The sequence below is a fragment of the Columba livia genome, chromosome 5 (genome assembly GCF_036013475.1).
Source record: "Columba livia isolate bColLiv1 breed racing homer chromosome 5, bColLiv1.pat.W.v2, whole genome shotgun sequence".
Classification (NCBI taxonomy): domain Eukaryota; kingdom Metazoa; phylum Chordata; class Aves; order Columbiformes; family Columbidae; genus Columba; species Columba livia.
The window spans coordinates 53,318,339-53,334,400 of record NC_088606.1 but is presented as its reverse complement, the minus strand read 5'-3'; the positions used below and the strand labels follow the sequence as shown (position 1 = coordinate 53,334,400).

At 43.8% G+C, this 16,062-nt stretch overlaps 1 protein-coding gene across 10 annotated transcripts in view; it reads left to right on the top strand.

Moving 5' to 3' along the window:
- Window positions 1–16,062, top strand: part of OSBPL5 (oxysterol binding protein like 5) — a 187,661-nt gene that overhangs the window by 101,415 nt on the left and 70,184 nt on the right. Inside the window, exon 1 of one of the 10 annotated variants that reach the window (XM_065065196.1) lies at window positions 3,669–4,036. The exons of the other annotated variants lie outside the window; for them this stretch is intronic. The gene's annotated coding sequence lies outside the window, so the exon portion shown is untranslated. Of the gene's footprint in view, window positions 1–3,668; window positions 4,037–16,062 lie in introns of those variants that run through there. 10 annotated transcript variants of the gene reach the window in all.

Sequence of the window (16,062 nt, the reverse complement as noted above, 5' to 3'; positions counted from 1 at the left end):
CTTTCAAGAGGATCCCAGGTCTAACATGAGAAATAAAAGTTGTTTCTGGTGTGTTTATGTGCTTTGATTTGGATTTTTTTAGAGCTAGAAATACTCTGTGGAGACTATACAATCTGGAGAAGGCCTGGTAGGCTCAGTCGTGCTAAGCCCTCCTTGCCAGAGCTGCTGGAGAAGACCTCATGGCACCTCTGCACTGCACTGGCATTGGGATCGCTGAAGGCTCCAGGGGCTGGAGGGCTGAGCAGGGACATAGGAGGCTCCTGCGTCCCATTGCCTGGCCAGAAGAGGGTTAAGGACTGCCTGTCCACTTGATGATTCAGAGAGATCTGAAGGGAAAAGGTGTGCCTTTTTTTCCAGGAAATCAGAAGACATACAGGGGAGATGCCTTTGGGCCTTTGCTACTTTAGTCATAGGAAGGAGCAGTGTTTTATGTTACTTGGGCATTGTCTTTGGCTGAGTAAGTCATGCCCAGAGGAATAGAGCCAGTGTAGACTTTGAGGTGGGAGTGTGCTGAGATTTTCCTAGACAGGTTAACAAGTTCTTTCCAGTTTGTAGTGTCTTTGACTTTGACAGCAGCTTTGCCACTGCACAGTGGGCTGTTGCGTGGGAGCTGAGCGTACTTGCATAATTCAGGCACCAGCTCAGTTGTTTTCTAGTTATAAATTGATAATTGATTTGTTGCAAGCATCAGAATTTAGAGGGATTTTAAATGTGGGAGTCTGCCCTAAAGTTTGGTTTTACATTATTAATTTAGCAGCATAAAGCTGCATGTGCTACTTGCCCTTTTTCTAACGGCATTTAATAGCGGTCATTTTGACTGTTGTTTTGGGGTTGTTTTTTTGTTGTTTTTGTTTTAAGTACAAGGTATTTTGCCTGCTTTTTAAGAAGGCAAACAGTTCAGCCAAACTTATAAAGAAAATCACTTCGTATAAGCTTGGGGACCCAGATGTGCTTTTCCAAGTACAGGAAGGAAGCTGTTGCTTGGCAGAAATGGAGCATAAACAAAGAAAGAAACAGTGGGAATGTGATTACCAAGCACGTGGAAAATGACTTTCAAGCAAGTCTCTTTAAGATCGAGAAGCGTTAAGACTGATCCTGTTCACACTGACCCCAAGCAAGTCACCACTGACCCAAGTCCAGCTGAGCAGTACAAGCTAGGAAGAAAAGCAACCACACATCAGTTTGCAGAAATGAGTTTTGTTACACCGGTAATTCTGACCTAGGCTGTGTAAAGAAGAGGCAAGATACCGTAGAAGGGAGGTATAATAGCTTCCTTCTGGGAAGAAATTTGAGGATTTCCTGTTGTTTTGGCATGGCTGAGGTAGCAGCAGTTCCCTTCTCCAGATTGTCACACCTTGCATGGAGCCAGCAATTCTGTGGCTGCCAAGGGCAGACCACAGTCCAAAGTTGTTTGTGAGGAGCCTCCAGGTTGCTGTGACATTTAGTGGTTCAGTACAGGAGAAGTTGCTTAGAGCTGCCTCTGTATCTACCCGTTCAAAAATTCCCTGCCCTCTCTCAGAGGTGACTGGCCACAGCACTGTTGGATTTACTGGTCTTGCTGCAAACGCCGGACGGCCTGAGCAAGTGCTGAACGACTGACTTGCCTTTGTAGTACTGGGTGATGCAAATGTAGGAATTATGAACCAAAGGATACATAGGGCTGGAGGGGACCTGCAGAGACTGTCAAGTCTTTTTCCCAGGCAAAACTGTTCCTGGCACCTTGTTATTTCATGTGCCGTCGAAAATGCCCTGTGCCTTCACAACAAGCATGGCCCCAGGGTGTCCTTCCCAGTCATGAGCCCGCCCACATCCCCTTGTCTGGATGGACACCTTGGACCCTTTGTAGGACCAGTTGTTTGTGAGCCTTTTTCTTCAAATTCATCCCAAATTTTTCTTTTGGCTCATAATACCCAACCACAGAGGGCTCCTTTAATAACTGTTTGAAAGTGAGAAAAACACTCTAGTCTGAACACTGGCTCCCGGACCCCAAATGCACTGGGTGGATTTACTGTACCCCCCGACCGGACCAATTCTGGTACATGCAATAAAAAAAAAATGTTACTTTCCATTCTTTGTGTCATGTACTGCCAGAATTTACTGCAGGATTTCTCTGCCCTCTTAAATAAGGCTGGACTTTTTTGTGTGCACAGTGTGTGCCCCGCATAGTTCCTCCCCTGCTTGGTTACCCCAAGACACATAGGCGGTGTCTGTGGGTGCCCTGCTTCTCCCAGCCCCTCGTGGGAGAGGGAATGCGAACCCCTTGCCTTGGGACGGGGCCCCCCAGGGTGTATCATGTCCCCCGAGACAGTGTTCATGCTGCCTGACACATGAGCATTGCCTCCCATGAGGATTTCAACAGTTTCCCACAGCGACAGTGTCTCCAATAGCCGAAATTTCTCATCTAATGAAAAATCTTCGTGTCTCAGCAGACATTGTGGCTTCAGCAAACTATGGACTGTCAAGCGTAGAAAGTGATGTTTATGCATACATTTTAATCCTTGTTTGCACAGTACTGTGAAGGTGTGAAATACCTCAGAAATGCTGGCTTCTTATTGTTACTATTATCATTGTCATTTTAATTTTCCATCATTTTGAATATCAGTTATTAATGAGAAATCAGTGCAACAACTGGGAGTTCTTCCAAAGCTTTTTAGTTCATATTTTTTTCAGTCACGTCATGCCAGGTGTCTTGCGGGAATCTGATCTGACATACACCCAGAGAAGTCACTGTAGAGCTGTATACAGAAAGACGCAGGCTGATACACTGCAGCTGGTGACACCAGCAGATACAGATGTTATTTGCAAACCTCTTCCTTCAGCACAGGGGCCAGGGAAGAGCACATGCTGTGGAGAACAGCAGCAACACAAATAGGCTTGGGAGCAAGCTTTGGCTGAGGTGTGTGTCTTGTGCTTATCACTTAATTTAGCAATATCGGGAAAACCCACGAAGGAAAAACATTTGGGTATTTTCCATCTGTGGAATGATGCGGGAAGAAGAGGGGCTGTAGTTAAGCATGCTTGCCTACTGAAATATGTGTACGGTCACTACGGGATACTGTAACTAGCAACATATATAGGGCTATTTTTAAAGGTAAAGCTGTAATTCTGTGCTAGTGTGCCTGTTGTCTGCGCCTGTGCTTGGCAAACCTGCCTCTGCATGGCAGGTTTGTGTGCTGTGCAGCTAGGAGATTCTGTTTTTACTGTGCTCAGCTGCCATCAGCTGAGAAATCTTTGTCAAACTTGGGTGTATCTGAGCCCTGTGCAGAATGCACTGAGTGATTTCCAGCGCCAGCAGCCCACTGTTGCAAAGATTTACTTCATTCCTTACAGATTAATTACAGAGAATAGTGAAGTGGCTTTGTTTTTTTTTTTCTTCTGATTGCACGGTGATTCTGTGTGCCAAGAAGGCACTAAAAAGAAAAGGAAAGAGTGCAAGAGATTGTGTGTGACAGGAATAGGGTCTGTCACAGAGTTGCAGGTTATTTCTTGCTGGCGCGCTTTGGTAAGTGGCTGCAACTGGTTCTAATTGTCTCGGTGTTGCCCAGCTGCTTTGTTCAGCCATGAAACTGTTAACAGGGTTGACAATTATATTATTGTTGATGAGCATTGCACTTTAAACTTCCCCTGACTAACAGTGGCAGATCACACCCGTCAGGGCTATTGTTTCAGGGTTTCTTGGGATATATCGCCACGTGGAATCACGCTGTGCTTCTTTTCAGGATTTTCTTCCACAGTCCCTATGGTTAGAGAGTTGCTCTGGTTTTCCAAGCGAGAGCTGGGATCGCAGACAGCGCGCTGGCAGCGTGTGGGAGGTGTATTTCATTGCCATGTGCCCCTGGAGCAGAGGCTTTGCGTGCGGGTGTCTTCTCTGGGTCCTGTGCTGACCTGCAGCCTGGAGGAGCACAGCGTCCAGGAGGGGACCAGGAAGCCTCTGTGTGTTTAGCAGTCGGTGTGGATCTGGGGTAGGGACGGTGGCTCTGAACGCAGGTGTCGCGTGGGAGAGGAGCGATTGCCGTCTGAGACAGCGAGCGCTGCGGTGAGTGTCCTTTCCTCCTCCTTCCCCAGGCTGATCCCAGCCTTCCTACTTTCCTGTAGCTTTCTAAAATCTCCCCTCCTGTAGTCTATTTCTAAACTCCTTTCAATCTCTCTTTTTTTTTTACCTGCCCTCCTTCTCTCATCTCTCATTCTTCTCCTTTCAGTCTCCCCTTCTTTCTTTGTTTCTGTCCTTGTGCCTGTGAGGCTGGACACAGTCTCATGTAAATGCAGTGGGTTCTTTGTAGCCTTACGCTTTAGGAACTGTTGACTGGCAGAAATTGTCTGTAATGGATTGAGAAGTACCTGAACACCCTATTTGCATTTCTGCCTGTCTGCTCAAAACGCCAGCATTCAGCTCCCTTGAGGCTTGAATTCTACTAGAAGCAGCTGTGGCAGTGGCATCCTGTGATTTACTTCTTCAGTTGACATTTTCAGAAATTTGGCCTGATAAATCAAGGGTTGGCCATTTTACTGCCCTTCGGTGCTAAACAAGTTAGTTAACTCCTGCCTACATAAAGGGATGGAGTCCTCTAGACATAAGTTAGACATAGATATAGACAATAGACATAGACACTTTATTAGTGAGAACCTACACGAAAGTGTACATCTTCCTTATGTTGTTGTTGTTATTATTATTCAGTGGTCTGTGTTGATTTGTGATATATTCTATTCAGCTAAAACCCTGATCAGCCCAGTTCTGCTGTATGTCTAGATTGCATGTAGAATTAGGAGGTTTAGTAGCAATTCCAAGATCAGGAGCAAATAGTCTACAAAATTAGGTCTTGCCTATGTAAAGAAGTTGCAATACTTTAACCACTGTTCTGTAACATTGATATAACTCTCCCCTAGTACGGATTCAGGTATGCCAGTATGAACATGCTTGTACCAGCGTAGTTTGTTGCCCTGTGGGAAAGGAGAACAAGCTATTCCAGCATTGAGCACTTTTGGCTCTGACTACCTCCACGCTTTTGTTTTATTGGCAGAAATATACCAGCAAACAATATTTGTAATTTAACATGGCTGAACTGGTACAAAATCATGTACAGAACAAGTCTTGGTCTGCAGAGAGCCTCAGTAACTCCTTGACAAGCAAGTGTTGAATATGCCCTATATTTGTAATCTTTGTGACTGGAGGTACAGTGGAAAGACTTTGTGTTACTGTCATTATGTATTCACAATTAAGAAACTGGGAACTGGTCAGTGTGTTGGCTATAAAGTCATGACTGTTAGTCATGGCTGTAGTTTATTTTTAAATAAAGTACGTCAGACTTTATTCACTTCCAGACTGGTAGCTGACATTTGTTTTTATTTGCAGCATATTGACAGTGTAACAGAGCTGTGGCAGAGATGCAAATTCCAGTAATGCTTACTTGGAAGTGCCTTTGAGCTGGCAGGGAAATAACAGAGGTGTTCTAGCAATGCTGAAAATCTGGGTCCTGAAAAGCCACTTGTGCCAGTGAAAAGACAGTGCCTGGTAGGTCTGAAATACTTGGCATTTGTATCTGTGGTCATCTGCCTCAGTCACCGGCAGGGCAGGCCACTCTGGAGATCCATGGGTGACAGGTACAGAGAGAAACTTTTAAAAAATCCTATCAGATAATATAATCCCAAATATGGTTTATTGTCAGATTTTTCCCAGTACTGCTGCTTATCTAGATGATTGGTGTGTGCCTTGTACCAGGAACCATGTAGGAAAGACTCTTGGTGTTTGCAAGCAAAGGAGAACTGCATTTAGTGTGCAAACACTTTATATTCAGAGTAACTGGGGGGAGGCAGTGCCAGGACCAGATGAGGGTCTTCTGGAGAGGAACTGACTTGATGGCGTATGACTGACAGGTGTCTGAAAACATGGGACCTAACTAAAACTTCTGGGTTTTCTCCTACCACAGAGTAAATAGAGCGATAAGACCCTTTTCTACTGCAAGATAAGAGATTATTTTAAGGCAGGTGATGGTGAGGTGGAGGAGTCTGTGGGGAGGAGAAGGGCTGGTCCTGTTAGGGGACTGCGAAGCTATGCTGGGAGGAATGTGCTTTATTATGCTGCTTGTTGGCACAGTTACATTGCCAGGCTGTTGAGGGAAATAAATGTTTGCAGAACCTAATAGTTTCCTCCTGCGAGTTAGTGTCACCTCCATCTCATTTAATTCCCACCTTTTCTTATTGTGAGTGCCATTTCAGTGCTGCATTTCTCGACTTCATTACCTCCAGACTGGGCGCTGCTTCGGAAGCAGCTTTCCGAACTGCAAGTGGCTTGTTTTGCAGAGCAAGGAGGAAAACTTCTTTGCCATTTTTTCCCCAAGCTCATTGACTCCCCGTGACTGCGATGATGGTGGAGGTGGGTCCCATGAGCAGGCTGGGGCTGGGTGCTGCTGGGGCTGTTGGGGTGGCACAGGCTGGCAGTGGCTGGTAAAACTGGCCCATGATCATCAGGATCAAGCAGCTGACCTTGGACAAATCTGCAGCTGGGCTGTAACCCAGCCCGGTGTCCAGCTCGCCATGGCCTTTGCTGCTTCTTTCTAGGAGGAAAGTGATCTGTGATGGTGCTTTTGCTGGTTTAAATTACTTCTTTCCCTGGGTTGACGCATGTGTTTTGCCTGCTCCTTTTGCATCAGGTGGGAACCACAGGCTGTCAACAGCTGATCTTTCTCCTTAAAGAGTTCAGCAACATTGGCAGCCATGGAAGAAGAGGCAGAGGCATCAGGCAGGTCCTTGCCTGCAGTTCTTGGCAGTGAAGCTTGCAGTTGGGGCAGTTAACATTAAATTGACAGACAGAAGCATTTCAGCTCAGCCCTGCTCCCACATGAATCTGCAGAAGCTATTGGTGAGCAGTTTTGTAAAGCTCCTTTTTATTATCTTATTGCCTCCACTTTTAACCAGACATGAAATTGTTCATTATAAAACACCCAATCGTCCTTACAGCAATCACATCATTGATGTCTGCGGTGATGTGTTGTGAGCTGCACAGAAGTCATTAATATCCATGTTTATACATTTCCCTAAAGATGAAGGGATGACTGCAGAGGAAGATTAGTTTCGCTGGGGAGGACACAGAATGAGCTGACCTATTCAAGGGGAAGACATTAAAATGTTGTGCTCTTTAGTTTTGTCTGCTTCACTCAGACATTAGCTAGTTTGGTCTATTGCTCTTCAGCAAATATATTTGGGTCCAAGTGCTGCTTGAGGTGATTAGAAACCCAATATGCTTCTTGAGGCAGGGGCAATTATTTATTACATGTTTGTATAGCTCCTAACACTTTTCGTTGTTGTGCCAACTGATTGCTAATTGTTGTGCAATAGTATTTATTACTGGCAACTGGCAATAGCAGTTTGTATTTATGCCCTGTAGGGGAATTCAGTGTGTGCACACAGCCATGGGACATTAAAGGTTTTGTACCTTTTAGAGGCACCACAAAATCTGTACAGACCATCTGCCATTTTAGGCGCTCCTTACTTCACTTCAGAGATATTTGTTTATTCCATCCCTTGTTACCCTCCCAAACCTTTCAAATCTTTTCCATCTGGGCTCTTTTGTTTATAAACATGTCTGTGTTTGGAGCTTGTGGGCACCAACCACTTTGAAGCCTACTTTTGTAATACAGACCAAACAGTTGCCAGCAAGCACCATGGAGACTGTCTCCTCCGCCCTCTCCTCAGGGCATTGCAGGTCTCTGAGGTTGCCTCCCTTCCACATGTTGGATGCCCAGCCCTGCATTCGCAGCTGCGATTCAGCATCACCCTGCTAAGGAGGCCACAAAACTTCCCTGATTTAGACAGCCTGGGGATCTGGGGCAGCACAGTTGCCATTGAAATATTTTCATTTTTCTTGGTTTGTTTCTCTGGAAAAGTCACAGTGCGGCAGCTCTAGTTCCAGTTTTGTAAGACCCACACAGCTGAAGCCTATCACTTTTTTTTGGTGTGGAAAAGATGAGCTGGTCAGCCCTGAGCAAGACTGAAGTCTGGCATCATAAAATCTTTCTGTCACCTTTTAGCCGTTCTCTTCGCTGCTTCCTTTTCATAGCGGAGATAATGGGAGTGTTTCCTGCTAACTCCTGTCTCTCCGTGATAAATTGCTGTGGTCTGTATTGGAAACATTGTCTGGCTGCTCTCACCACTGTGATAAAGAAAATGTTGTGAATTGGCTGCATTGTGTTTGGCTTCCTTTCAGCCAGGGCCAGCCTGGACGCTGAGGACCTGATCTTCCTTCTGTGCCAGGCCTCAGCTTGTGTGTGTGTGAAGTGGGGATTTTTGTTTGTTTGTTTAAAGTCACCTTTGACACGGAGCTGATGAAGGTCAGTGTGATCCATAAATCTATTGATGGGGGTCTGCAGGTGCCCCGTGTTCTCCATATCCTTCTTGGCACTCTCCTTCCTCCCTGGTGCAACGCCAGAGCTGGTGCAGACATCCTTGTGTTGGTGTTGTGCTGCCTGGTTAGCGCTTCCTCACCCTCCCCGGCTGGGAGCCCCAGCTCTCCAGGGGTGCTTGCAACCTCCCTGTGTTTCCAGTTGTCAGTGCTTGTAGCAAGAAGGGTTTGTACCCGAGCAGTACTGGTTTGTTTCAGTTTGGGTTTTTTTGCTTTGATCTTTCCATTCAGCGACAAAAAAAGCTGGTGTCGGTATAGGTTAGCTTTAAAGTGATGAGAAGAGTCCTCTGTCTGAATTCCATGTCTTTGAAATTTGTTGTCTTTTGTCAAGAACTATATTGTGAGGTTTGCTGCTCACAAGATCGGGAGTCGGATCCTGCCTTGGCATGAACAGGGAGGAATTTCACTGCCACTGTTGGTACTATTTCAATATAAAAACAATATGAGGGAAAGGTGACTCAGGTCTTCAGTATCAGGTGCTTCCAGCTAATCACAACTGAAATGTATTAGATGCTCTTAAAAAGGAAGCTTGCAATCCCTACAGAGCACATATTTTTTTTTTCTTTTTCTCATTGAAATGAATTCAGAGACAAAATGCATACTCTGTCACAACTGCCTTCTTGCTGGGATTCTCCAGGGCTTTAGCTTATGGCTGATAATTCACACAAAGAATTTCTGACTGGCTGATTCCTGACACGCACACGGCTACATCTGGTAGTGGGACAGTTGTACCAGAGTTGTCACTGGCAAAAATATTGGGATAGTATTATTTGAACAGGTGAGAGGAGATCAGCAGAGACAAATGCACGGTTAAATTTGTATGACGTGTGTTCATTCACCTGCGAGCCTAAGCTCCCTCCAGCTGAATCAAAGGAAAGCACCAGTGCAAAGTGTTTATCCTGTCTGCTTGTTTTCACTGGATAATCATGGATCAACTGGGAAGGAAGGAAGGACTGAAGCAGGCGCGGAAATGGTTTCGGCTTGAGAACTGAGGCAGAGAGTGGGTTTTATTGTGCATGCTACATCAGCCTGTGCATGGCTTGAGTCCTTCGGGCTCATTTAGCACAGCATAAATTCCACCCTAAATGCTCTTTGTGGGTTGTCTAGTTTCCTTCCTCCCACAGAGATTTTTAATTAAAAATCCAGGACCAAAATAACTGCAGTGCCATCTCTTAACTATTGTTGAAAGAAGACCGTGATGCTCTCTTTTCTGAGAAACAGTGAAGTTTATGTAAAAATGCAGAGTATCTTAATTTCCTGTAGAATTTGAGGGAGAACGGCTGTATCAGAGGAAGTATAGGTGGATGCTAAATTTAAACCGCTGTACAGCAGATCTTGGTATGTACTACAGTGCCCAAAAGTCTGAAAAGCTGAACAGGGGTATATAAGGATCTTTTCAAAAATAAATGCACTTGCTTAAAATTTATTTGGTCTTGTTTATTCACCCCTTTTTGTGAAGGGCCCTGCAGTTTACAGAGCCCATTTGAATCTGACAAGTAGGAGTGGAAAATTCAGCATGATCGGAGCACCATGCCATGGGATGTGGTCATTTCTCCATCTCTTAACTGTACTAGAGGTGAGCCAAGTCAGCTATGATTTACTGGGCTTGGTGTCAAATACATTGGGTGGAAATATAGTTTGTGCTTATACAGGAGGTCAAGGTAAAAATACGCTTCTAGTCCTAAATTCTTGGCGTTTAGGATTGTCCATTTCATTCTTTCTAAACATGCATTTGGGATGGTGGATGCTCATGACATAAACAATCTGGAGCTGGTTCTGGGAAATCTTCATGAGATTGAACAGCTCTTGTTTTCTAAGTTGGTTTGTTAACATCCTTTCCTGCCATTACACTTGCCTTACTACCATGTTGAAGTTCCGTTTTGAGCCTGAGTCTGAAAATGGCTCAACAGGACTTGAGGTAGAAGTCTGGGTTTGTTTTACTTTGTTACAAGGGGGTAATATTTCACAAACAAGGGAATAATGTCAGAAGGACACTATCAAGCGTGAATGCAGGTCTTAAAATTAGCTTGGTATTTCCTCATAATTGTGTGGTGGGAGTGTAGCCCCAGGGCTCAGTCTTCTATAGATTTAATTATATAAAGGCAGAGGTGGATATCATAGAAAGCCATCAGTGAGGCTTGCAGTAGCCTGGGTTTTTTTAAATGTCATTAAAGCTTGAAGTAGGATCCTTCCATTAAAAGAGAATATGATCTCATTATGTGATTTAGATAGTGGTATGAAACTGTAATGATGCTCTTTAATATGTTCTTTTTAAAGAAAAATATCAAGGCAAGAACTGACCTTGAAGATGTGGCCTGCTTGCAAATGATATAACTGCAGGCTTGTCCAAAGTGATGTCTCCTTGTCACGACTTTAAATCTCTGAGAGCTTTAGCTAAAGCAACTAAGTGAATTTCTCATTTCTGTTTCAATGTACCTGATACTGTATTTGCCTCACTGCCCTGGGACTCTCCCAAATCCTGTCATGCCTGCAAAGGGCCATGTTCATCAGAGCCCTCTAGCAGGCAGTGGGAATGGCAGATACCATGCAGGGCCAGGCTCCCTCTTATCAGGGCTGGTCCTGGTGACTCTGTCAGGGTGACCCTTCCCACAGTCTGGGGTCTTTAGCTCCTATGGTATCACTACAAAAAATGGGTTGTTAAAAAGCTGTTCTCTTAGGTAGTCAGCTACAGTTTAAAAGGATTTTATGGGAGGTCATAATAATTAGCAAGCATTAAAACTTCAGGGCACGGAGGTCTGTGGGATATCCGTTCCCCAAGTAGCATGTGTACTGAGTTATGGATAATTACTGGAAAGCTCAATGTGTCAAAGGTGGATGTGGTTTACAGTTATGCAACTCATTAATACTGTTCATGGGGCTCTGAGTCTTGCTTTCTGAAATGCTCAGGCTTGGAGACATTGTGTTCACAGTGTGCCTCAAAAAAAAAGTCAGGCGATGGGTGAGCTATTAATATTAATAACCGAAATAAAAAGGAAGCAGAGCACTTCAAATCTGCTTTTCAGGTGGACAGTTTTTGAGTCATATGTCAAATCTTTGGACCTGATACTGTTTATATTGAAATTCATAACTGAGTGCTTATTTCCTTAACTAGCACAAAGCTTTTAGCACTGTGTTTTAGTGCCTAACCTCCTACAGTGTCCGTGCTGGAGCCTGAGACACGTGGAGTTACAGGGAGCGTTGCCTTTGTGCTGGGCCTGCGCTGGCGGGTGGCTGCGGGCTGGCCAGAGCTGTGACCGAGCTGCCAGCGCAAGCTGCAGGGGTGCCGGGGTTGTCTGTATTGCAAGAGCGCTGTGATGGTGGCCTGTATCTGCTTACCTGAACACTTGAACAAGCTCAGTAGCAGACATTAGCAAGAATTTCAGAACGATCTGGCCATGTGGTTTTTGCCTTATTTCTCAGATACAATTTTTAGCATGCCTTGCTACTGTGGCCACGCTGTTAGCCCTGCTCCAGCTAGCTAGCTCAAAGGTCCTTTATGTATGTGTGCCTGAGCTGCTCTTATACCTTAATTTACATGTAAATATATCCCCAACACCCTCTTGAGTCCACTGCCAAGAAGCAGCTGTCATAGCCACGTGAATCCTTGTGTCATCTATGTGAAAATGTAATTTAAAGAAGTATATAAATATTTCTAGATAAACAGAAATTTAGAGACACAGATCTGGCTCCTGTTTCACAGTGGATCCTTACTGGAATTTCTTGGCTAGTGTGTTATAAAAACTACATCAGGAGATCAGTTGTGATCTGTGATGACACGTTTCCTCCTATATGTTTTGGTGGGGAGTCTTTGCTAATCCGCATTTTGACTTTGTTTTCCTACTTAAAAGAATGCCAACTAGAGATAGCAGTAACACATATTTATAAACTTTAAGCGGAAATTCAGTAAGATGGATGAGCATTCAGGTGCTTGGTGTATGCTTAACAGCTGTGATTTTTACCTTTTGGTTGTCTTCAGTTGAATATATTAGAACATGGGATTAAAAGGTTGGAGAGGATTCAAAGCAAGCACATTATCTTCCTGCATAGATTGGTGCTTCAAGGAAATGCCTTTGCCTGAGTTTTATTTAGTAGAGATGCCTTCAGAAATCAGGGCCTAGAGGAGGTTATGCAAAGTATGATCACTGAAAATAAAGGAGTAAGACAAAAGTCTGCATTAAAGGTGCTCACTCCTGTCTTTCGTGTGTGCTGGGCACTTTCTCATCCTTCTGGTAGTATGGGTAAAAAACCCCTTCAATTCTGCACGTTACCTGGGAAATAATTAATGTTGATGTATTAGCTGTAATTACAGCAAGTGAGGTATGATCTATGCAGTTAGCAGGGGGAAAGACCAGTGAAATCTCTAAGTCAGGAGAAGCCCGTCAGTGCTAATGGGAAATTTAATATGCTTTGTTAAATTAATAACCTTCTGTATAACAATCAATTTACAGTTCAGAGGGCAGAGGAGGTGAATGTAAAAACCATTAAGCATTCATTTTGGTGACCCACTTGATATTCTTAGAAGAAATCTCTAGCATAATGTTTACAGGGTAAATTGCGAGTGTTTTAAGAAAAAAAGGCGTGAGGATTGTGTATTTAATACTTATTGCAATGCCCATTTCTAAACCATAAGGTTTAGAATAATAAACCATAAGGTTTAGATCCCTTTCCCAAACATAACATGGCTTTAGTCATGGGCTGGTGTTTGCTCACAGGAGATGTTTGTCCAAACCAGAGGTGATTCTAAAGATGAGGTTTTCCTACCTGTCAAATAAAAAAGTTTTGCCCTTTGTGACCCTACCTCCAAATTCCTTGGTTCTGAAGTAAATAGGGAGCCCCAAAAGACATGATCTAGGATGCTTTTTGCTCAGCGTAGACCTTCAGTGCCTGGTTTTACAGAATCACAGAATCGCACAGTTTCACTTGTAGTTGTTCTGTTTGTAGTGTTTGTACATAATGCTCGCTGTAGAGAGAGATTAGTTGTGAGAAGATTATGTGTGGAAGTGCTGCTTGTGTGCCTAAAGCTGCAAATGTTCTGGTGTACACAAAGGAAACATTAATCAAGACATCTTACAGAGGATTAAGGGAGGAAATAGTTATGTCTCCTGATTACTACAAAATTTTCACTGCCCAGTGCAGGAAAAGGCAGGCAGAGAAGCAGGAGGTGACACAAAGAGGTTGATCTTCTGTTCTGGGAGAGCGCAAGAGCAGATTGCTGGGGGTGGCTGTGGTAGGCATCTTCCACAAAAACAGCATGAGAAAGGCAGCTTTAAGAACTCTGCAGGGCATGTGAGCTTCAAGTTAAGTTGTAGGGATGAACTAACCACATTTCTGAGCTTGCCAGAGAAGCTGAGAGAAATACTTCCTGTTGCACGTGATCCTAATATAAGACATCTGTATCTTTAGCTTTTCGTAACTTGGTTCCTTTGTTGCAGATGGGTGTCTTCAGAAACCTCTGTTATTTTATTTTCCAGCCTGGACTGATTGCTGAATGACATGGCAGGCAGCAGAGGGCATGGCAGTCCTTAAAACTGGAATACTCCGGCAGTACCAGCATTCCAGTGTATTCACCTGGAGCACATGAAGGATGGAAAGAGCAGGGCTTCATCAAGCTGCTGGGGCTGGTTTGGGATGCAGCAGAGCAGGACATGGTCTAGGAGGAGCATGCCAGGGACCACCGCTGTTGAGGAAAGGTCCCCTTACCAGCACCACAGAGAAGCAGCTGACCCGAATAATTCTGGGGAATAGCTGATATTGTCAAGTTTCATTGCTTCAGGTTCCAGCTAACAACATGTCAGCCCAAAACATTCAGTGTCAGCTGTAAAATGTGTGTTTTTCCATATCCCTAATGAAATAACATGGATTAGGTAGAGAAAGAAAGTGCCTGCACAGGCATTTTTCAGGTTTTATTTAACTGTTGTCTAATTAGTTAACTTAGAAATGGGTATTTTAGGAAAAGCTTCCAGAAACAGATTTCACAGACTTTCTGAATTGATTGTGCTTCTTCAGCTGTTGTAAATCACCAGTGCACCACTGAACTAATAATTTACCCTTGTTAAGGATCTGTGCTGCTGTTTTTCCTTGCGAATACTTAGGTCTGTAATCGCTAGAAATGTGTCTGCTAACAATTTGCCTTCTCTTTTCATTCATGAAGTTTTTACCGCTTCAGGGTTAATTGAATCAGGAAATGTCAGTACCTTTAGATTTAATTTTCCTTATTGATGCAGATTCTGGAGTGAAGGACAGCTGTGAATACAAAATATGGTTTAATTTGATTTCTGGGAAATATTCAGTGACCAGAAAAAGAAAAGATTGTTTGAAACAAGCCTTGAATAAATTAAGAAGCCCCCATAACTAGCACAGCCTTCTTGACTATATGAAACCCCTCATTAACTATTTATAGAGATGTGCATATTTCCAATCTATTTTAAAATGCTGGAAATGAGAGCAAGCAAACCAACTTACCCACCAGTTTGTAGAGGGTAGGGGCAGCATAATGTCTGCACAGTGTTCAGCTGTGTGGTAATTATATATCAGGAACTTAGAAAATTTGAAGATGGAGCCAGGAAAATTCCATCCCCAAAAGCCTCTGGCCTGATGCTGAAAGCTGCCACTATCATCCCAGCAAGCACAAAAGGCTCAAAATGCAGAGCAGCTACGTGAAAGGCATTTCTGCACCAACACTGGTCATCTGTAAATGTGTTAGTTGCTGCCTTCACCCAAAACGGCTCTGGTGCCAGAAGAGGAGAGCACTGGAAGGTCCCATTTGCTTTAATGGCAGCCACAAGGCTTGTTGATAAAATAACTTTTGTTCTTGCCCCATTGCTCTTTCGTTGGCTGTTCCTGAAGCCGCCTGGCAGTGAAAGTCCCATTAGGCAATTGCAGCCTGTTAAGTTCAGCACTTTCTTTGTTCTGTGTTTCATGGGGGCTTGACTCAGACTTTTCATATTCTATATTTTTCATTTTTAAAAGATAAAGTGGTCTCAAAGACAAGGTTAGCAAGAAGTTTATTTCTTGCTGCTGAATTATTTATTCCTATTTAAGCTCCAGCGAACAGCCCACATTTAACAGTCCATTACTGCATAGAGAGCTGTCAAGGCAAAAGAGGCAATCCTGAAAAATACTGTGTTTAGTGGCTCTGTCAATACTCTCTATATTACCTTTCCTTCATTTTCATGGTCAAGAGCACAGAATAGAAGGCCAGAAATGACCTGAGCTGCAAACTTCAGGGTACTTTAATATACCAAGACTAATAACCAGATAAATTAATGCAAGAGCTAGAGTGAAGATTTTTTGCAATGAAGTTAGCTTCCTAAGAGAGCTTATGGATGGATTCTGCATCAGTTGATGTCTTCAAATCAAGGCATGATGTCTTTCTTAGACAATTCTGCATCTCATGTGCTGGATTTGGAGGAAACACAGGAGCAGTGGGTGAATTTGTTGCCTCGTGTTGTTTAAGTGATTTGATAACATAATGGCAATTTTTAGCCTTCTACAATTCTGGCCCAATTTTGATTTTTACCTTCTCTCTATTCCCCAAGCCCCCGCAGAACTGGTTTCTGTGAAGCATCTGCCGTATCCTGAAGCAACCTCCAAAATACTGATTTAGAAGTAGGTTTGGGTTTCAGAAGAACAGTGTTGTCCTCAAATCAGCCATGCAAGATTTGATG